The 21891-nt window shown below is 43.2% G+C and overlaps 1 long non-coding RNA gene across 1 annotated transcript in view; it reads right to left on the bottom strand.

Annotated features, from left to right (window-relative positions):
• Positions 1–267: 267 nt before the first annotated feature.
• LOC114678976 (uncharacterized) overlaps positions 268–21891 on the bottom strand; it is an 88489-nt gene continuing 66865 nt past the window's right edge. The window contains exon 3 of the long non-coding RNA XR_013395011.1: positions 268–1033. This is a non-coding gene — a long non-coding RNA (uncharacterized LOC114678976). The remainder of the gene's footprint in view (positions 1034–21891) is intronic.

Below are 21891 nucleotides of genomic sequence, written 5' to 3' on the forward strand. Positions count from 1 at the left end.
TCCAAAGACTTCAGTAGAAACTGAGGTTATTTTCCAAGGCGCTAGGGGACTGATGAGGGTTTCTTTTGAATGCTACTGTGTGTTGAAGGCCACGAAGGTGGGTAAAGGGGAAATGCAGCTTTTCATGGTCTCTACCATTCATTTCCTTCCCCATTTACAGGAGAACGTTTCCAGGCTAGACTTTTCACAAGGCAGGTCTTAATGGTATAGTTGTATCGATAGTGATCAAGTTAGTAATAATGGTAATAGAAATAATAATAATAATAGTCAGAGCCATTAACATTTATTGTACACCTAATTCGAGCCAGGTGTTGCAGGAGGCAAGTTATGCACATTTATTACACAACAGTTGTATGGAGGTGGGTGTGAAATCTCCATTTTATGATTACCAAGTGTATAATTTATTTTTAACTCTCAGAGGAAGGAGGAGATGAACCCTAAATCAGGAAGTAAAAGAGCCGTAAGAGCTAATGGACCAAGGCTACCAAACTGGCAGAAATGGAAGTGACAACAGGAGTTGATGGGGGAAAAAGGACAGACATTAGAAAAACAATAGATAAATTATGAGCTGGTTGTGGTAGTCTCGGTAGCTTCCAAGATGCCACCTGCCCGCAGGTGTCCTTGCCCTCTGCCATTCATGCCCTTTTGCAGTCTCTTCCTAACATGAAATCAGAGCTGGTCTGCACATGCATCCAACAGAATATGGTGGAAGAGGTGGTGTGTGATTTATGAAACTAGATTGTGAAAGGTCTTGTAAATTCCACACTGACGGCTTGGATCACCTGCTCTGGAGGAAGTCAGCGGCCATGCTATAAGTACACTCAAAGAGCTCTGAGGAGATGATGATGGTATGGAGAGGAATTGTAGCCTCGCACCAGCAGCTGTGTTGTGAGTGCTCTCTAGACTGTTCACATGGATCCTCCAGCCCCAGCCAAGGCTTCCGATGGCGGTAGTCCTGGCTGACCTCTGTCGGCAACCTCATGGGAGATCCCCAAGCCACAAGGGCCACGCGGAGCTACTCACAAATTCCTACCTATAGAAAACATGTGAGATAATAAAGGATTAATGTTGTTTTAAGTCACTAAGTTTTGGAGCAATTGTTATGCAATCAGTAATTAATATATAACAATTCTAGATGAATCTCAGGAAAACCAAATCTTGTTTCTCTTGAATGGGATTTGGCCTTTCTCTCTGAACTAAGTGTGAATCCCTTAAAAAGAAAGCATTTCTTACTATTTATAATTCCACACACCTTTGAAGACGGGTTATCCTCCTAAATGTTGGGTCTGATGGTATCACTGGAATACTGAAATGGATGTTTAATTGAGTGCAAGAGCCTGGGACTAGCTGTCAGGGAGAACCAAAACGCTCCATAAATGAGGAAGAACATTTGGAACTTCCCTGGTGATTCAGGAGAAAGGGAGAGGACCAAGAATGAATGCAGAGGAGAGAAGGAAGGTGCAGAGTTGGAGGAAGGCTGCTTCTTTTCCAGGTTTTTGATGAGGCTGCCTAACTCAGCAGAACTCATGCTCAATGAAGTGTTCGTGTGTCCCCAAGAAGAAACCCTTTCTGTGCTGTTGGATAATTGCCCATGGGCAGCGATGGGGACCTAGGAGCTGGAGGCAGAGAACCTCCCCATGTTTTTGAGGAGGCTGCCTAACTCAGCAGAACTCATGCTCAGTGAAGTGGGTCCCTAAGAAGAAACCCTTTCTGGGCTGTTGGATGATTGCCCAAGGGCAGCGATGGGGACCTAGGAGAAGGAGGCAGAGCTGGAGGTTAGGGGAGGAATTTGTGCTTTCGTAGGTCATGGAACTAGGTGTGAAGGGATACAGGGTGTCTGAGGAGCAGAAAAGGCCAACTCTGAGCTTCCTACTATGTGCCCGGAACTGATCTGCAGACAGCCACCCAGATATGAAGTCCCGTCCTCACGGAGCCTCCCTGCTGGGGGGACTAAGTTGGGTATATAACCCCATCAACTACTCTCCCGCCCACTTTGCTCTTTTGCATTGTGTATGACAAACTTTTTTTTTTTTTTTTTTTCAAGAAGGCATAGGTCCTTATTGTGTCAGCTGAGCAGAACTGTAGTGAGCTGGACTTTGGCCTTTAGAGCAGGAATTTGCAACCTCTGATGCTGACGGGGCGTGACCAGGCATCTGAAACCAGGGCATGCTCTGCGTTTGCCTCTCCTGCTTTGTCTTTCTCCAACCTAGTGCTGGGCTGCACAGAAAGCCTGCAGTCACTGAGGTTCTCCCATGCGCTTAATGTGTAATATCAGCCCACTGAGGTGAATAAAACTCACAAAAGTTTACGGTGTGTAAATCACGGTTATGTTCCACCCTGGGCCTCAGCGCAGAAAGGCCTGATTCCCTCTTAAGAGTTGTAAGTGGAAACAGCTTTTCTTCAGTGTCAGAAGAGTTTTAGGATTGTAGCAAACATGTGAGAGGCAAGGCAGGCACAGCACCCTCTCTCTCTTGGGAATGGGCGTGAAAGCTTGGATGGGGGCTTCACAGCGGCTTTCTCCAGGGATCCAGGGCCACGGGACAGCCGCAGTGGTCAGCATGGCTGGATGACTGGGCAGTTCTAAAATCATGGATAACAGAGGCCAAACCCAGGTCTTCCCAGGGAAGCAGAGTTTTCTTACCTTCCACTGCCTCCTGCCACACCCTTCCCCACCTATCTCAGTAACATTGTTCCTAAACTGACCTATTTTTTTTTTTTCCACACCATGTTTTCATATAATCAGGTCCCACTGCCAGGATATCAGACCTTCCTGCTTCCACCTTCTCTGTTCTGCGAATTCTTACCTATAGTTCTGACAGTAGCTGCAGCGGCCTCCCTCCACACCCCACTGCAGAGTTCCCACGGGCCCTGGCTCCTCCTGTAGTTTTACCCTCATCTATGGTACTTACTGGTGACACATTTCTCTCCCCTACAGAGGGTAAGCTCTAGAGATCAGAGATGATGTTTTATTCTGAACGATGACAGCTACGATTTAGGGGCAAGGTCAGGAGTCCCAGATACGTCATTGCGAGCCCTCAACACGGGAACTGCTCCCTTTCCTCCCATGTTACCATAAGGCAACAGAGGTTCAAAAGAGCTCAGTGCTTTGTGCAAGGTTTCATTTGGGAGGAAGCAGGGTCAGGAGTAGGGCCTGGACCTTCTGTCTCTGGAATTGAGGCGTTTCACCTTCACTCTGTATTGTTTGCTGTGAGTGGGCATCAACCAGGAGTTTGAAATGATTTTAGTGCCCCAAGGTTGCCCTCTCCTCACCCTGGCAACCCTCGACCAAAGAGCACTTTGAAACCTGAAGGAGTCGAGGAGCCTTTTAAAAGCTCTCAGACAGAGACCAGGTATTAAGTCCCCTTGGGAGGATTTTAAAAAGTTCCCAACCAAAAAGCAAATCTTATAAATCATTGAGAAAAAAGGAACATTTGCTCAGCATTTTCTTAAAAAAAACATTTTTTTTCAATGATTAAGTCCACACTACGATCTAAGTTTCAAATACTCCAACAAAAATCTTCTTTATTTACATCCATTTATGTTCAATTCGAAAGGTACATCCCTTACAAATATTTAGAACAGAAAGATTCCCAAAAGAAGTGTCAACACATATTACTATCACCACCATTACTGTAAATAGAATCACCACACTCTAATGCTTGTACTAGTTTAAAGCTAGGATATAAAAGAAAATAGAATTTAAATGATAAAGAATTCTGATCAAATGTTAGCCTTTGGGCTTATTTTTCATATCTGAGAGCTTGTTGCCAACACCAGCTTTTGAGTGTGATCACCTAACAAAGAATGAGTTTCACTGGAGTGTAACTTTTCTCTAGATTCCTTCTCAAAAAATGCACCTGGCTTACTAGCAAGAGTTCCACATAAATGTGGGCTTCCCCCAGTTTGCTATTACTTTGTTTCTTCATTTGTTAGCTTCTGTATTGTCTGCCTTTCTGCACCAGAGTTTCAGTTCCATAAGAGTGAAAACCTAGCTTGGTTTATAACAGAATTTATGGCATTTAAGAGGGTATCTGGCCAATGGCAGGAACTCAATACATTTATCTATCTTTATTTTGCAGAAGTAAAGTGTCTTGCCCAGGGTCCCAACCACGTTTAATGACAAAGTAATAATTTGCTAATATAATCAACAAATACTTATTTAACATACGCAGCAGACCCCGGGCTAGGCTCTTGGCATACAGTAAGAAGCAGGAATAAGAAGATGAATAGGGTTTCTGCTTTTAGGGAGCAGGCTGTCTACTTATGGGTAGAGAATTGAACTAGCATAGTTCCTTGTTTCTGTGTTAAACAATGCAGGGACCCAGCAAAAACTAACTTTGCTGCATGCTACACAAAATAAGTTTGATTCAAGACCCCCGCCTTCCTCTGCCCACCAATCCAGGACGGTATGTCATCAACTCTGCCCAATTTCAATCAGTTCTTTACCTTGCAAAATCTGTCTTAAAATCATCTGTCTCAGGACCTAAAACCCTACAAATATATATATATATATATGTATTTTGAGATGAAGTTTCACTCTTGTCACCCAGGCTGGAGTGCAAGGGTGCGATCTCAGCTCACTGCAAACTTCGCCTCCCGGGTTCAAGTGATTCTCCTGCCTCAGCCTCCTGAGTAGCTGGGATTACAGGCACCTGCCACCATGCCCAGATAATTTTTGTATTTTTAGTAGAGACAGGGTTTCACCATGTCAGCCAGGCTGGTCTTGAACTCCTGACCTCTGGTGGTCCACCCACCTTGGTCTCCCAAAGGCAGGTAGCATGCGCTACTGCGCCTGGCCACAAATATATATATATATATATTTTAAATTTCCGTTTTCAGTACACTACTGAGACTCTGTTAAGGTTGTCCTGTCCCTTATTGCAGAACTTCTTGTACACTTAGCTTTGTTGATGAACAGGTTTTTCTGGTAGTCTTTTGGGGCTCCCACAGCTGACAGGGCGATAAACAATATTTAAATACGCAAATAAATGAGCAAGATCATGTCAGAAATGACTCAGTTCTATGCAGAAGAAGGAGGAGATGACAGAGAGTGATGAGGAATGGGGTGGGGGGCACGGTATAGGAAGTATAGCTCTAGTGGCCAGAGAAGGTGTCTTGTAAGCTGAGACTTGAGGGCTGGGAAGGTGGGATTCTGGGATAAACTGAAAATTCCCAGTAGAGATGCTAGCTTCTTCAGAAGCCTTGAGATGGTCTAGAAGGGCATAATAATAAAGCCTGTGTGCCTGGAATGCAGCAGACCAGAGGGCAATGTCATGAAGTCAAACAAAGGCCAGAACGTACAAGGCCTCACAGGCCACGAGAAGGAGTTTGGATTTTATTCTAGGAGCACTGGGAAGCCACGGACATTTGAAGCAGGGAGTAGCTATCAATGAATAATTTAAAAATAGCTGAAAATACGACTTATTCAAATACATAGTAAGAACATGCTAAAGATTTATTTAACTCATTAACAAGGAAAGCAGCAGGATGATAGAGCTGGTTCAAAGAACATTTGAGGAACTGAGATATATATGGTCCACTGGGAAAGGCATGCTAAAATAAATTTGCTAAGCTAGAAACATAACTATTTCATGTCCTACAGGGCAATAACATCCCAACTTTTGCAGTTATCTTTTCTATTTCAGATAAAAATTGTTTGTATTTGCATTGTGTAGACACTTACATGTTGCCCAGCATCTGAGCTCAACTTCTTCTGTCCAATTCTTCTTCTTTCTCTTCCTTTACACACATGGTGACCCCAAGAGTACCCTCTAAAGAGACTCATGTAGGTGCATCTCCATTTCAGTCAGGATCACGGAGAACCCAAGCAGCATCATGCATATCCACAACTCAGAAGTTTACAAGTTAATTTGCAACTTCACAGAGCTTGAGCCTTAATAATAGCAAATAGCAAATCAAACAAAGGTACATCCCCTGGATAATTAATGTTTTGTTATCATTAAGTTAAATAATTGAATGAACTCATTAGACAGCCGACTTTTTGCATCGTTTTCATGTTTTGGATACTTTTTTTTTTTTTTTTTTTTGAGATGGAGTCTTGCTCTGTCGACCAGGCTGGAGTGCAGTGGCGGGATCTCAGCTCACTGCAAGCTCCATCTACCGGGTTCAAGCGATTCTCCTGCTTCAGCCTCCCCCGGCAGCTGGATTACAGGTGGGTGCACCACGCCCAGCTTTTTTTTTTTTTTTTTTTTGTATTTTTAGTAGAGATGCAGTTTCACCATTTTGGCCAGGCTGGTCTCGAACTCCTGACCTCAAATGATCTGCTTACTTCTGCCCCCAAAGTGCTGGGATTACAGGCGTGAGCCACATTTTTCTAAATTGGAAAATGGAAGCTCTGAGAAATGCTGGAGTCACAGTTCTGGGAAGTGGCAACTCCAGAGTTCTGTCTCCTACATAGCCTTATTCCTCTGATGGTAACAGCCCTCAAGGTTCTTTCCTTGCCAGAACTGCCCCTTGTGCCATTGGGGTGGCAAGGAAAGATACCAGCTAATTCTCCCAGACCCCCAGGTGACTTCTTGACAGAACATGCAATACATATGCATGCAATTCAAATTTAATCAATCCATTCTGTAGGATTACCTCTTCAGGTATGCAAAGATACATGCACAAAGTTGTTAGTTGCAGCATTGTTAATAATAGCAAAAAGTTGTATGCATTCTAAACATCTATTTAGAGGACAGTGGTTATAAAAATGGTAGTTTCTCTATTCTACAGAAACTGAAGAAGTTGTTAAAAACAGAATGTAAAGCATTTGTTATGTGTGCTGATGAGGAAAGGTGCTCACATTAAATGAATCAAGAAGGTTCCAGACGGATTATGATTGTCATCCCAATTTACAAAACCTCAAATCTAATCATGGTGTGTTTGTATGACAGAAGCGTCTAGAAGGACACACAGCAAAACATGATGATTATTTCTGAGTAATGGAAGAAGACAGGAATGTTCACTTTTAATTTATGTAACTGTATTTTTTCAAAATTTCACAATGAGCACAAACAATGTCTTTAAAAAATTGAGGTAAAATCCACATAACATAAAAGTCATGACTAACAATTTTAAAACATACAATTCAGTGGTTTTCAGTGCATTCACAAAGTTGTGCAACTATCATCACTATTTAATTATAGTACATATTTTTCAACCTAAAATGAAACCCCAAACCAATGAGCAGTCACTTCTTATTTCCTTCTTCCCCTGGCCACCACTAATCTCCTTTCTGTCTCTATGGTCTTGTCTATTTTGGACATTTCATATAAATGAAAACATATAAAATGTGGCCTTGGCTGGATGTGGTGGCTGGCGCCTGTAATCCCGACACTTTGGGAGGCCAAGGTGGGAGAATTGCTTGAGCTCAGGAGTTAGAGACCAGCCTCGGCAACACATAGACACCTTGTCTTTACTAAAAACCAAAAAAATTAGCTGGGCATAGTGGCATGTGTTACTCAGGAGGCTGAGGTGGGAGTATCACTTGAGCCTGGGAGAATGGGACTGTGGTGAGCTATGATTATACCACTGCACTCCAGCCCGGGTGACAGAGCAAGAGCCTGCCTGAAAAACCAAACGTGGCCTTTAGTGTCTGGCTTCTCTCACTTAGCATCATGTTTTTGAGGGTCTTCTGTGTTGTAGCATGTGTCAGTACTTCGTTCCTTTTTTATGACTGAATAATATTCCTTTGTGTGGATAGACCACATTTTGCCTCTCTGTTCATCAGTTGATGGACATTTGAGTTGTTTCCACATTTTGGCTATTATAAATAAGGCTTCTGTGAACATTTGTATAGAATGTTAAAGACTTGTTTTGTTTGAACACCTGATTTCAGTGATCACGGGTATATGGCTGTTTATGAGGAACCACCCTAGCTTTACCACAGCAGCTATGGCAAGTGAAAGTCCCACCAGTAATGAACAAGGGTCTTCTTGATTTCTCCATGTTCTGACCAACTTTTGTTTTTTTTTTATTTGACAAAATCGGAGCGTGGAGGGTGTGAAGTGATCTCTGGAGGGTATGATGTGATATCTTATTGTCGTTTTGATTTTTGTTTCTTTAATGACCATTGATGTTGTACGTTTTTTCACATGCTTGTTGGCCATTTGTATATCTTCTTTGGAGAAATTTCTATTCACTGCTTTGCCCATTTTTAAATCATCTTGTCTTTTTGTTGTTGAGTTGTGAGAGTTCTTCATATATTCTGTGTACCAAACCCCTATCATATGTATTATTTGACAATATTTTCTCCCATTCTGTGGGCCATGCTGTCACTTTGTTGATAGTGTTCTTAATGCATGAAAATTCTTAATTTCAATGAAGTCCAATTTGCCTATTTTTTTAAATTGTTTGTGCTTTTGGCATTATATCTAATAATTCATTGCCAAATTCAAGGCCAAGAAGATTTACCCTATATTTTCTTCTAGGAGTTTTACAGTTTTAACTCTTCCATTTAGATCTTTGATTTATTGTGAGTTGATTTTTTCTTTTTCTTTTTTGAGATGGAGTGTCACTCTGTCACCCAAGCTGGAGTACAGTGGCGTGATCTCGGCTCACTGAACCTCTGCCTCCCGGGTTCAAGTGATTCTCCTTCCTCAGCCTGAGTAGCTAGGCTTACAGGAGTGTGCTACCACACCCTGCTAATTTTTGTATTTTTAGTAGAGACAGGGTTTCGCCATATTGGCCAGACTGGTCTCAAACTCCTGACCTCGTGATCCACCTGCCTCGGCCTCCAACGTGCTGGGATTACAGGCGTAAGCCACCGCGCCTGGCCATTTTTGTACATGCTATAGTGGGTATGCAGTTGTCCCAGCACCATCTTTTGAGAAGATAGTTCTTTCTCCTTGAATGGGCTTGAGCCCCTTGTCAAAAGCCAATTGACCATAAAACTGAGGTTTCATTTTAGGATTTTCAGTTCTATTCTGTTGACCTGTGTGTGTGTCCTTATGCCAGTACCACATTAATGTTGCCTTATAGTAAGTTCTGATATAAGGAAGTGCGAGTTTTCCTACATTCATCTTGTTCAAGATTGTTTTAGATAACCAAGCTCCCTTGCAATTCCATATGAATTTGAGAATTGACTTTTCCATTTTATGGCATAAAAGCCTCTGGAATTTTAAAAGGGGTTGCATTACTTTGGGGAGTATTGCCATCTTAAAAATATTTTCTTCCAATACAAGAACATGGGATGTCTTTGTATTTATTTAGGTATTTAATTTCTTTGAGCAGTGTTCTGTAGTTTTAGGTATAGAATTCTTACACCTCCTTGGTTACATTTATTTCTAAATATTTTATTCTTTTAGATGCTATTGTAAATAAAATTGCTTTCTTAATTTCATTTTCAAATTGTCATCACTAGTGTACAGAAATACAAACGGTTATTGTGTGTTGATCTTTTATCCTGCAACTTTGCTAAATTCTTTGCTTATGAGATATGAGAATTTCTTTTTATGTGTATTCTTTGGTATTTTCTACATATAAGATTGTAGCTTTAGTAAATAGAGATAATTTTACTTCTTTTTGTCCAACCTGGATACCTTTTATTTCTTTTTATTGCTAATTGCCATGGCTCAAATTTCCAGTACTAGGTCGAAGAGAAGTGGCAAGTGTGGACATCTATGTCTTGTTTCTGATCTTATGGGGGAAACTTTCAGTCTTTCACCATAAAGTATGTTTTCTGTGGGTTTTTCATAGATACCCTTTATCAGGTTGAGGAAATTCTCTTCTATTCCTAGTTTATTGACTGTTTTCATGATGAAAGGGTGTCAGATGTTGTTAAATGGTCTTTAATCAACCGAGATGATCCTGAGTAGTTTTTTCCTTCATTCTATTAATATGGTGTATTTTAGTGATTGATCATCCTATATTGAACTACTACTGAGATAAGTCCCTACCTTGTCATAGTGTATGATCTTTAGTATGCTTCTGGAATTCAGTTTGCTAGAATTTTGTTGAGGATTTTTGAATCTCTCTCTCTCTAGTAACTTCCTTGCTTTCATTGCTGATTTTCATAATTTGAGTGCTCTTTTTTTTCTGTCTTGCTAAAGGTTTGTGAATTTTGTTTTGTGGTCTTTTCAGAGTACCAACTTTTGGGTTCATTATCTCTATTTTTATATTCTCTTTTATTTCTCTCTGCTGTAATCATTACTTTTCTGTTTGATTTGAGTTTATTTTATTTTCTTTTTCTAGTTCTTTAACATGGAAAGTTAGGCTACTAAGTTGAAATCTTTTGGCCAGGTGTGGTGGCTCACGCCTGTAATCTCAGCACTTTGGGAGGCCAAGGCAAGAGAATCACCAGGTCAGGAGTTCAAGACCAGCCTGGCCAACATGGTAAAACCCCAACTCTACTAAAAATACAAAAAATTAGCTGGGTGTGGTGACAGGCACCTGTAATCCCAGTTATTCAGGAGGCTGAGGCAGGAGAATTGCTTGAACCTGGGAGGCAGTGGTTGCAGTGAGCCAAGATCGTACCACTGCACTCCAGCCTGGCAACATTGCCAGACTCCGTCTCAAAAAAAAAAAAAAAAAGAAACCTTTCCTCTTTTCAAGTGTAGGCATTTATAGCTATAAATTTCTTTCTGTGCATTGTTTTCACTGCATCCCATAATATTTGAAGTGTTTTGTTTTCATTTTTATTCTTCTTAAAGGAGTTCCTATTTTCCCTTATGATTTACTCTTGGTCTGTTGGTTGTATAAGAGTGTGTTGTTTAATTGCTGCATATTTGTGAATTTACCATCCAGATTTATTTCTAATCTCATTTCATAGTGATCAGATAATATACTTCATATGACTGCAAAATGTTAAATTTATTGAGATTTCTTTTGTGGCCTAACATAATTTATTCTGAAGAATATTCCCTGTGTATTTTAGAAGAATGTGTGCTTCGCAGTTGTTGGAGGAAGTGTTTATATATGTCTGTTAGGTCTAGTTGGTTGACAGTGTTTTCAAGTCTTTTGCACATTGCTTGTAGGTCCCAACCAGGATATTGACATCAATTCAGTCAAGATGTAGGTCAGTTCCATCAATACAAGGATCCCTTGTGTTGCCCTTGTATAGCCATACCTGTCTCCTCCAAAATCCTTCAGCCCAACCCTAGGTAACCACCAATCTGTTCTCTATTTCTGTAATGTTGTCATTCCAAGAGTGTTATAAAAATGGAATCATATAGTATGTGACCATTTGGGATTGGCTGTCTTCACTTAGCATGATTTCCTGGAGATTCATCTAAGCTGTGTATATCAACAATTTGTTCCTTTTTATTGATGAGGAGAATTTCAGCATATATAACTTTCATAGTTAAAACATGCAGGAAAACCTTATTTTCTTAAAACCACATAAGTTCACCTTTACAATGTTTTAGAAGCTTGACCACTAGCTAAGGGTTATGGTAACATATAGATAAGGGATAGTGCCTGTCCTTAGGTTGCATAATTATGGACTAGAGGTACAGACAGATACAGGAAAAAATAGCTACAAGGCTACAAGGTGATAAGTTCCTTAGTTCTTAGATAAACAATGTTCTTTGGAAGCCCAGAGGAAGAAGACATAGTTTTACTGGGGTGAGGGAGGTAGACAAAGGCCAAGGGGTAGTAGTATTTTCCAAGTGAACAATGATTTCCAAAATAAAAAAGACCATGTTTGCCAAGGCAGTCTGAAGTGATGACTGAAGGGCCAGTGCTGGAGTACTCTTAGGACATTTAAAAACCTTTGTTCCACTTTATATTAATGTGTAATCTTAGGCAACTTACTAAACAATGTTAAGCCTCAATTCCTTCTGCATGTATAAAATGAGGATGATGGTTTGACATGCATCCCAGGATTAAATGAGATGGGAGGATTAAATATATACGATAGGCCTAGCACATAGGATGCACTTCATAAAGGTGATCTGCAATTATTATCATTATTACTTTTAGTTTATTGTTGCCCCACCATCTACTATTCTGGCCTCTTGACTTCTTTATTAGTGATTTTGGGCTGCTATAACAAAATACTGTAGACTGGGTGGCTTAAACAACAAAAGCTTATTTCTCACAGTCTTACAGACTGGAAGTCCAAGATTAAGGCACCAGCAGATCTGGTGTCTCATGACAGCCCTCTTCCTGGTTTGCAGATGGTCAACTTCTCTTTGTATTCTCACTTGGTGGAGAGCAGAGAAGGAGAGCAAGTTTCTCACATCTCTCTCTCTCTTTTTTTTTTATGATGGAGTTTTGCTCTTGTTGCCCAGGCTGGAGTGCAATGGGGCAATCTGGCTCACTGCAACCTCCGCCTCCTGGGTTCAAGTGATTCTCTTGTCTCGGACTCCTAAGTAGCTGGGATTACAGGCGTATGCCACCACACCTGGCTAATTTTTGTATTTTTTGTAGAGATGGGGTTTCACCATGTTGGCCAGGCTGGTCTTGAACTCCTGACCTCAGGTGATCTGCCACCTCAGCCTCCCAAAGTGCTGAGATTACAGGTGTGAGCCACCACACCCAGCCCCTCACATCTCTTCTTATAAGAGCACTGTCTTCGTTCATTTTGTCTTGCTATGACAGATACCACAGACTGGATAATTTATGTGGAACTGAGATTTATTTCTAACAGTTCTGGAGGCTGGAAAGTCCAAGAGTAAGGGGCTGCCTCTGATGGGTGATTTCTTGCGGTGTCATCCCATGGCAGAAGGCAGAAGGGCCAGAGAGTACTCACACATGAGAGAGCAGAAGGGGTCACATTCATCCTTTCATTAGGAACTCACTCCTGAGATAACAGCATTAATACATGTACAAGGACAGAGCCCTCATGATCCAGTCACCTCTAAAAGGTTCCACCTCTTAAAGTTTCCAACACATAAACTTTGGGGGAAGTTTTAAACCATAGCAGGCATGAATCCCATTTATGAGGATTTTGTCCTTGTTAGGGTCTCCTTTCCTAATACTATCACATTGGGGCTGGGATTTCAACATGTGAATTTGCAGGAGGGATGCAAACATGCTGTCCAAAACAACTTCCTTGTATCAGGAGGCTTGAAGAATGATCAAGACTTCTTGCCTGAAATTTCCCCAAGGTTCAGTGTTTAAGGTCACATTTTTCTGCCGTAACCATCCCACAGTGGAGTTTTTGCTTGGTCTTACAATTCTCGTTTCTCTTGGTGAGTTGCACAAGTGGATTTGGGCATCAGAGGATGACCCTGAAGAAATGCCTGTGATGGAGTGGCTCCTAATTAGGGATGACATCTGTGGTTGAGATGAGAGGACTTGTCGTACAACTTTGTGTTGAGTGTTGTCAGGAAGCCTTTCCAGCATCTACACACACTGGGTGTTTACTGGACCTCTCTGGATCTGCGCTACCTAACTGCTGCACGACTACATCCATAACTCCCCACGACTTGTAATCATGGCTGCCCTCAAAAAAGGTCAAGGGCAGCCGGGCTCGGTAGCTCACGCCTGTAATCCTAGCACTTTGGGAGGCTGAGGCGGGTGGATTGCCTGAGGTCAGGAGTTTGAGACCAGCCTGGGAAACATGGTGAAACCCCGTTTCTACTAAAATACAAAAAATTAGCCAGGTGTGGTGGCACGCGCGTGTAGTCCCAGCTCCTTGGGAGGCTGGGGCAGGAGAATTGCTAGAACCCAGGAGGCAGAGGCTGCAGTGAGCCGAGATTGTGCCACTGCACTCCAGCCTGGGTGACAGAGTGAGACTCCGTCTCAAAAAAAAAAAAAAAAAAAAAAAAAGAAGTCAAGGGCAAAGCCAAGGCAGCACCAACTCTCTGGTGCCATGAAAACAGGAACCTGGATTTCTAGTGTCCATGGTCTTCCTGGCTCATAGTCATTTCTGTCTGAGTGCATTGGCTAAGAACAGGGCTGGGGAAACTACTGTCATAGGCCTAATTGGACCCACCACCAGCTTTTGTATGGTCCATGAGCCAAGAACGGGGTTTATATTTTTCAACTGTTGGAAAAAAAAATCAAAATAAGAATAATTTTTCATAATACCAAAAATTGATATGAAATTATAATTTTAGTTTCCAATAAAGTTTTACTGCTGGGCTCACTCATTTTCACAATACTGATAGCCACTTCTGTGCTACAACAGCAGAGTTGGAGCAGTTGAGACAGAGACTGGCATGCAAAGCCTAAAACATTTACTATTGGACTCTTTGCAGAAAGAGTCTGCGAAGCTCTGGTTTACAGCATGAGCCCTGGAGCCAGACTAACCTAGGTTTGAGTGCTGTCTAGCTGCACCCTGGGCGAGTGACTTACCTCACTGAGCCTCACCATCCTCGTCTGTACAGGAGGAATGAGAGAATGGCATGAGTCTCCTAGGGCTGTCATGAGGATTAAGGAAGATAGCACAGTGCTGGAACATAATCAGGACCTGGTAAGTCGTCATTGCTAGTGTAATGACAATGACCATTTTTTTTTTTTTTTTTTGAGACGGAGTCTCGCTGTGTCGCCCAGGTTGGAATGCAGTGGTGCAGTCTCAGCTCACCACAACCTCCACTTCCTGGGTTCAAGCAATTCTCCTGCCTCAGCCTCCCAAGCAGCTGGGACTACAGGCACATGCCACCATGCCTGGCCAATTTTTGTATTTTTAGTAGAGATGGGGTTTCACCATATTGGCCAGCCTGGTCTCAAACTCCTGACCTTGTGGTCTGCCCAGCTTGGCCTCCCAAAGTGCTGGGATTACAGGCATGAGCCACTGCGTCCAGCCAACAATTATTATTTTAACTGTGTGATAGGTACCACGGACACACACAAGAATGAAGTGCCATCTGTATCCTTGAGTTGCCCACAGTCTTGGTAGGGAGGCAACAAAAATGTAAGACAGTTATAACACAGTGGGTTAAATATCAAGAGAGGAGGAAACCTGGCCAGGCATGGTGGTTCATGCCTGTAATCCTAGCACTTTGGGAGGCCAAGGCAGGTGCATCACTTGAGGTCAGGAGTTCGAGACCAGCCTGGCCAGCATGGTGAAATCCCATCTCTACTAAAAATACAAAAATCAGCTGGGTGTGGTGGTAGGCGCCTGCAATCTCAGCTACTCAGGAGGCTGAGGCAGGAGAATCGCTTGAGCCCAGGAGGCAGAGGTTGCAGTGAGCCGAGATCGCCCCATTGCACTCCAGCCTGGGCAACAGGAGCAAAACTCCATCTCAAAAATTAAAAAAAAAAAAAAAAAAAAAGAGAGAGAAGAAGAAACCTAACTGCAGGAAGAGATGGATGGATGCATTAAAGGTGACAAAGGGGCGGGAGGGAAGCCTGGAGTGATGGGTTGGGGTAAATATTGAATATTCTTGAAGAACAATTTCTGTATTCTAGGCACTGGCTAAATGCTTTCCATGAATCTTCCTTATTTAGTCCTTATAATAATTCAGTGATTCTCAACCAGGGGGAGGAGGAAGGAGGTTTGACCCCCAGGGAATATTTGGCAATGTCTGGAAACCTTTTTGGTTGTCACGCTGGAGGTGGGGCTGCTACTGGCATCCGGTGCGTGGAGGCCAGTGACACTGCTAGCATCCCGCAACGCACAGGACAGCCCCACAACAAACAGCTGTCCTGCCCAAAATGTCCACAGTTCTGCGGTTGAGAAGCTTGGTGATAACTCTGAAGAACTGTTCCTGTCTGCAGTTTACTGAGATGTAGAGTCTAACTTGCTTCTCCCAAGGCCCCAGAGCTTCGCAGCCATGCCACAAACACGATTCTCACAGCTTCCTTTGGCCAGCCAAGGAGGAGATCTGAATGGCTTCAGTGGGGAAGTAACAGGGACAGATTTCTGCTTTACAAAAGATTATTCTGGCATCTCAAGTGGAGGAAGGACTAGAGGCCTGAGCTGGAGGCTGGGACCTGGAAGCAAGTTAGAGTAAGGTGCGGTGGGGTGAGCCCAGGGGCGGGGTCTCTTGGTAGACGTCCCGCCCTCTCCAGCCCTGCAGAATCAGCATTTCATCTCAGGATGAAACAGCACTTGTATTTCAGTGAGTGGCCCACATTGATTTTTTAAAAAACTTTTATTTGAGGCTCAGGGGTACGTGTGCAGGTTTGTTATATAGGTAAGTTGCATGTCGTGAGAGTTTGATGTACAGATTATTTCATCATGCAGGTAATTAGCATAGTACCAGATAAGTGCCGTCAGTTAAAATTGGCAGATACTGTAGTGTCTACTGGGTAGGTTGAGAGAGATCTATACATTTTGTTCTTTTTTTTTTTTTTTTTGAGACAGAGTCTTGCTCTGTCACCAGGCTGGAGTGCAATGGCACGATCTTGGCTCACTGCAATCTCCACCTTTCAGGTTCAAGCGATTCCCCTGCCTTAGCCTCCCTAGTAGCTGGGACTACAGGTGTGGGTCACTACACCCAGCTAATTTTTAATATGTTAGTAGAGATGGGGTTTCACCTGTTGGCCAGGATGGTCTCGATCTCTTGACCTCGTGATCTGCCCGCCTCGGCCTCCCAAAGTGCTGGGATTACAGGGGTGAGACACCGTGCCTGGCTGAGACCTATACATTTAAAAAATTATTTATTTATTTAATTTTTATTTTAAGTTCAGGGATACACGTGCAGATTTGTTATATAGGTAAGCTTGTGTCATGGGGGTTTGTTGTATAGATTATTTAGTCACCAGGTGTTAAGCCTAGTACCCATCGGTTATTTTTCTTGATCCTCTCCCCTCTCCTACCCTCCACACTCTGATCTGCCCCAGTGTCTGTTAGGCCCCTGCATGTGTCCATGTGTTCTCATAATTTAGCTCCTACTTATAAGTGAGAACATGTGGCATTTGGTTTTCTGTTCCTGCCTTAGTTTGCTAAGGATAACAACCTCCAGCTTCATACATGTTCCTGCAAAGGACATGATTTTGTTCTTTTTTACGGCTGCATAGTATTCCATCGTGTATATGGTGTATTTTCTTTATCCAGTCTACCACTGATGGGCATTTAGATTGGTTCCGTATCTTTGCTCTTGTGACTAGTGCTGCAGTGAACATACACATGCATGTGTCTTTATAACAGAATGATTTATATTCCTTTGGATATATACCCAGTAATAGGATTCCTGGATCAAATGGTATTTCTGTTTTTATGTCTTTGAGGAATTGCCACACTGTCTTCCACAACAGCTGAACTAGTTTACACTCCCACCAACAGTGTATAAGTTCCTTTTTCTTCACAACCTCGCCAGCAGAGAGGTCTATATACTTAAGCTGAGCTGAGGGGGCTGAGACTGAGAGCAATTTACATAGTTTTTCCAGGAGCTGGAGACATAGACATGAAATAACAGACAAGAACTAAGTAAAACATATAGTGTGTAAGGTAATGACAAATGCCTTGGAGAAAAATAAAGCAAGGAAGACGGATAGAAGTGAGGGGGTTTTCATTTCAAATAGGGAGGTAGAAAAGGTCTGTGATATATTCATGTGCAGAAAAAGAGCATCTTCATGAGAGCTGCTTTAGAGCTGCATTAGAACCCCGCTCTGTAGTCAAGGAGAAACTCTTTATGAACTATCAGCCATTCAGCTGACAAACCATTTAAGGAACTGGCCATTCTGTGAACGGGCTTGCAGTGGAGAGTGAGGGAGGAGAAGCAGGTCAACGCCAGAGGGAGGTTAGTTCAGCCTTGCACCTGCTGAGTGGGTGGCGTCCCCAGCAATGGGACGAGACCAGGGGAGCTTTCTCAGGCATCTTTGATGGATGAAGGGAGATAGAAGTTCATGCCCATTGTCCTGACCCAATTATCAAAGCGTCCCTCTCTCACTCTCCACAGTGTCTGAGTTGGGATGTCAGATTGGTGGTGACTCTCAAGATGCCACCTGGAGCATTAGGGCCTGTGAGCAGGGGCTTACAAAGGGGAAATAACTCTCTGGAAGGAAATGGACAGGCCTGCAGAATAAACTCTCTTTTCCAAATGAAGACCAGCCCTTGGCCACTGTCCCGGTACCCAGGGACAGCAAAGGAAGACAGCCTGTGAACAGCCCGGTGTCTGGCCTGGAAAACACGTATTTCCACGCCATTTTAAACGGGCGGTTGCTGAATTCATCACTCTGTGTTTCAACAATAGGTACTTAGTTAATTAAGTGGTTATAGCCAATCCCTGATGGAATTATATTTGTCTTTGCAATGCAGAAAACATGCGATAATGTGTTGAAGTGGGGCGGCGGCCCCTCCTCGCAGAAACCCTCCCCAGTCCCCCACCCCAGGCAGGTTTCCCTTCCCTCCCCTTCCCGCAGGCCCCGGGCTGGTTTGGGGCTCTAGTCTGAGCGCCTCCTCCGGGACGCTCCACATGGCTGGCACCGGCGCGCCCCCGCGCGGCCGCCTGCTAGAAGCTCACTCTCCGCGGAGGCGAAATCTGGTTTTGATTCAATTCGATTAAGTTCAGGGCCTGGGAGGGAGCCTTGGTCCTGGGCCCTGCAGGGACTATAAACAAGAACTTTTAGGCTCGTGGGGTGGGGGACGGGGGCACGTGGAGACAGATAAATACAAACATGGGGTTAAGAGTTAACGATTGGAGCCAGACTGTCTAAGTTACTCCCGTGGCTACTACTAGGGACTTGGATGACTTTGGGCAAGTCATTAAACTTCTAAACAACGGTAGTGTGGACCTCCCCGGGATGCTGCCAGCCTCAGAAAGACAGTATTCAAAGTTGTCCCAACAGAGGTTTGGAAGCACAGAACATGCTCAGAAAGTGTTCCTTATTAATATGTATTATTATTATAATCAATCACCAGTGGTCTTTGTATGACATTTAAAAGATTCCAGAACGCACTCTCCCTTCTGTTACTCCATCCCTTACTACTAATTTTAAACTTAATGTCTTTGTAAAAGTATGAGGGAGAGAAGAAAAAGCGTATTAACACGTATGTCTACAACTAAATTATCTCCAGCTGCTACCACACTTGTTTCTCCTTTTACCTAACCCAGACCCAGGAGGAATTGAGGGTACATTAGGCCATATAATTGACATTTAAGTTCATCATATATAAAACAAATCCATATTAACTACGCTGTTTCCCTCTGTATTTTGCCGGTGGTGTGGATCGTAAAATAGGCTGGTCTTACGTCCATACCAGCGACTTCACTAAAGCACCTGGGAAAATACAACTTATTGTAAAGCGGGGCCCAGAAGCATAAATAAGCAAACAAATGGTAATTTGATTTGAGCATAAAGTTCATCCCTACGGAGCAGGGTTTCTCCACCTTGGCATTATCGACATTTTGGACTAGATAATTCTCTGTTGTGGTGGGGGTTGTTCTGCCGGCCTCTACCCACCCGATACCAGTCGCGATGCCGCCCCCACCTCTCCCCCGCCCTGCCCCCCGCTGACCCCTTAGTTGTGATCACCCAAAATGTCTCCAGACATCGACAAATGTCTCCTGGGGGACAGCATTGCCCCGAGTGAGAACCTCTAATATAGCGTGTGGTTTTTTGTGTGAGGCCATCTAGTTACAGCCAACAAAACGAAGCGTCCGGCTTGCACAATTCTAAGACCGCGGTTCTGGAATGGTATGTAGGCCCCTCCTCCCACAAAAACAGGCCTGGCTCTGATGTGGGAAAGGTCCCTAGGCCCCCTACTGAGTTGGAATTTGAAGCAAAGGAAGTGGGAATTGAAAACTGTTCCCAGGACCCACAGTTCTGCTGCCTGTAGAAATCCCCGGACAGTCCTTGGAATCTTATTAGAACATGGTGAGTTTAGTAAAAGATGCCTAGGTTACTCACCGTAAAGGGGTCATTATAATATTGAATGAAAATTGATTTTGTCTAAGTACCACAAAATCTCACCATCCTTGCAAACTGTAGCTTTTATTTTAGGCAGATTTCTTGTGGTTCTTATATATCAGGGGTTGGCAAACTACAGCTCATGGGCCCAATCTGATTGGCCGCCTATTTTTGTAAATAAAGCTTTATTGGCACACAGCCACATCCACCCATTTACATTACCACTGTGGCTGCTTTCACTCCGCTGTTGCAGATTTGTGACAGACACTAGAATATTTACTGTCTAGTCCTTTACTGAAAAATGTGCCCAGTGCTATTACATACAAACAATGTCCACAAAACTTTAGTGGTCTTATGCTCTTTTGATATGGCACACAGTGAATTTTATATCATTTGGGCGGTAGTTTACAGACTTTCCTGCTGACAAAATTCCTTAGCAGCCATATCCTCACCTGATTATAGAAATGGCTGCAGAAGGTAAGTAGTCGTATTTTTCTCAAGCATCAGAAGAGATCACTAAGGCAAAGAAGGGTGGCATGACTGGCCCAAAGTCATGGTCAGTAAAAATCAGAGCTGAGACTCATGATCTCGTCCCTTGTTCCATCATCACACTTCATGGATTTCTACCTGTGCTGAGCTGTGAGTTGGTCATGTGTATGCTGTGATATGCAGATTCTCTTACAGCTATTTTTTTCCCTAAACATTCAGCTCTTTAGTAACCCGTGCAGATAAAAAACACACTTTTGGTTTGATTGTTCGTTTGTATTCCTAGGATGATGGCCTCATTTAGAAATTTCCCCAAACCAAGGTGACTTGCGTATTCTCTCCTAGTGAATCAAGACAGATACATAATTTGCCCATTGTTTTGTAAATATGAACACCAAGTAAGTCACACCAACCCAGAAGGAATAAACTATGCTAATAGCATCTGAAAGCTAGATGGGATATACAGGCCTTCCACAGCAGATTTATTGGTGAAGTTATTTGTTTTTGCCCTGGGGCAAAATTAACTCAAGACGGGATATTAGATATTTAGACCAGCATTAAGGTGTTGGTTGGGGGGAAAAAGAAGAAAACTTGATTCTGTGTTTACATTTGGGAAACACTGTTTTAATAAAAAATGAAAAGGTTTCTGCTGCAGAACTTTTCAGAGCCTTTAATACATTAATACGCTTGTAACTTTCCACGGGGGCCATGGTGTGCAGCACTTTGCAACTTCTCTTGAGAGTGGGCCCCCTTCTTTCCAGAAATATCCATTAGGGTCATTCCGTGGATATTTTTGAGGGTCTGTGCAGTGCTCCCCACACAGTGCAGCCCTATCTATGTGGGGCATCCCATGTACTCCTTATGGGAACTGTCAAGAAGGGGTCATTATTATCCCCACTTCATAGATGGAGAGTCAGGTTCAGGCTCCTCAGCAACCTGGGGTGGTTCCAGGATTCCGCTGCAGGCCGTCTGCCCCAAGCCTGCATTCCCAGCTACTGTGTCACCCCACTGCTTGGCTGGATCTCCCTTGTTAATCAAATTGATTAGCCCATTCAGCTTCATAAAGGAATCTGGAGGTAAAATGGTTTAATTTTCTCATTGAATTTCTCAGCATCTTGACGAAGAAACTGACCTCCTTTGTGAGCTTTGGTATTCTAATACAGCTTGAATTGACTAGCATATAGCAATTGTCTTTCTGGCCACAGCAATGCCTGATAATGATGTCTACTCAGGCTGGTGGCCCTGGCTCTTTGTTCTAAACCTTGAGTTGACCCTGCATGAACTCACAGGAACGGAGGTGCCGCTGAACCTCTCTTATCCTTTGCCGCACCCAGTCTTTCAGTGAACTGAATCTGGCCCCCAGGGGAATGCCTTATATATTTATTAGTTAGGACTCTTGGTTGCAAGTGTTAGAAACTCAGCTCAAACTCGGATGAAGCTGGAAACCATCATTCTCAGCAAACTAACAAAGGAACAGAAAACTAAACACTGCATGTTCTCACTCATAAGTGGGAGTTGAACAATGAGAACACATGGACACAGGGAGGGGAACATCACACACCAGGTACTGTCGGGGGGTGAGGGGCAAGGAGAGGGACAGCATTAGGACAAACACCTAATGCACCCGGGGTTTAAAACCTAGATGACAGGTTGATGGGTGCAGCAAACCACCATGGCACATGTATACCTATGTAACAAACCTGCACATTCTGCACATGT

This window comes from Macaca mulatta, chromosome 6 (assembly GCF_049350105.2).
Source record: "Macaca mulatta isolate MMU2019108-1 chromosome 6, T2T-MMU8v2.0, whole genome shotgun sequence".
Classification (NCBI taxonomy): domain Eukaryota; kingdom Metazoa; phylum Chordata; class Mammalia; order Primates; family Cercopithecidae; genus Macaca; species Macaca mulatta.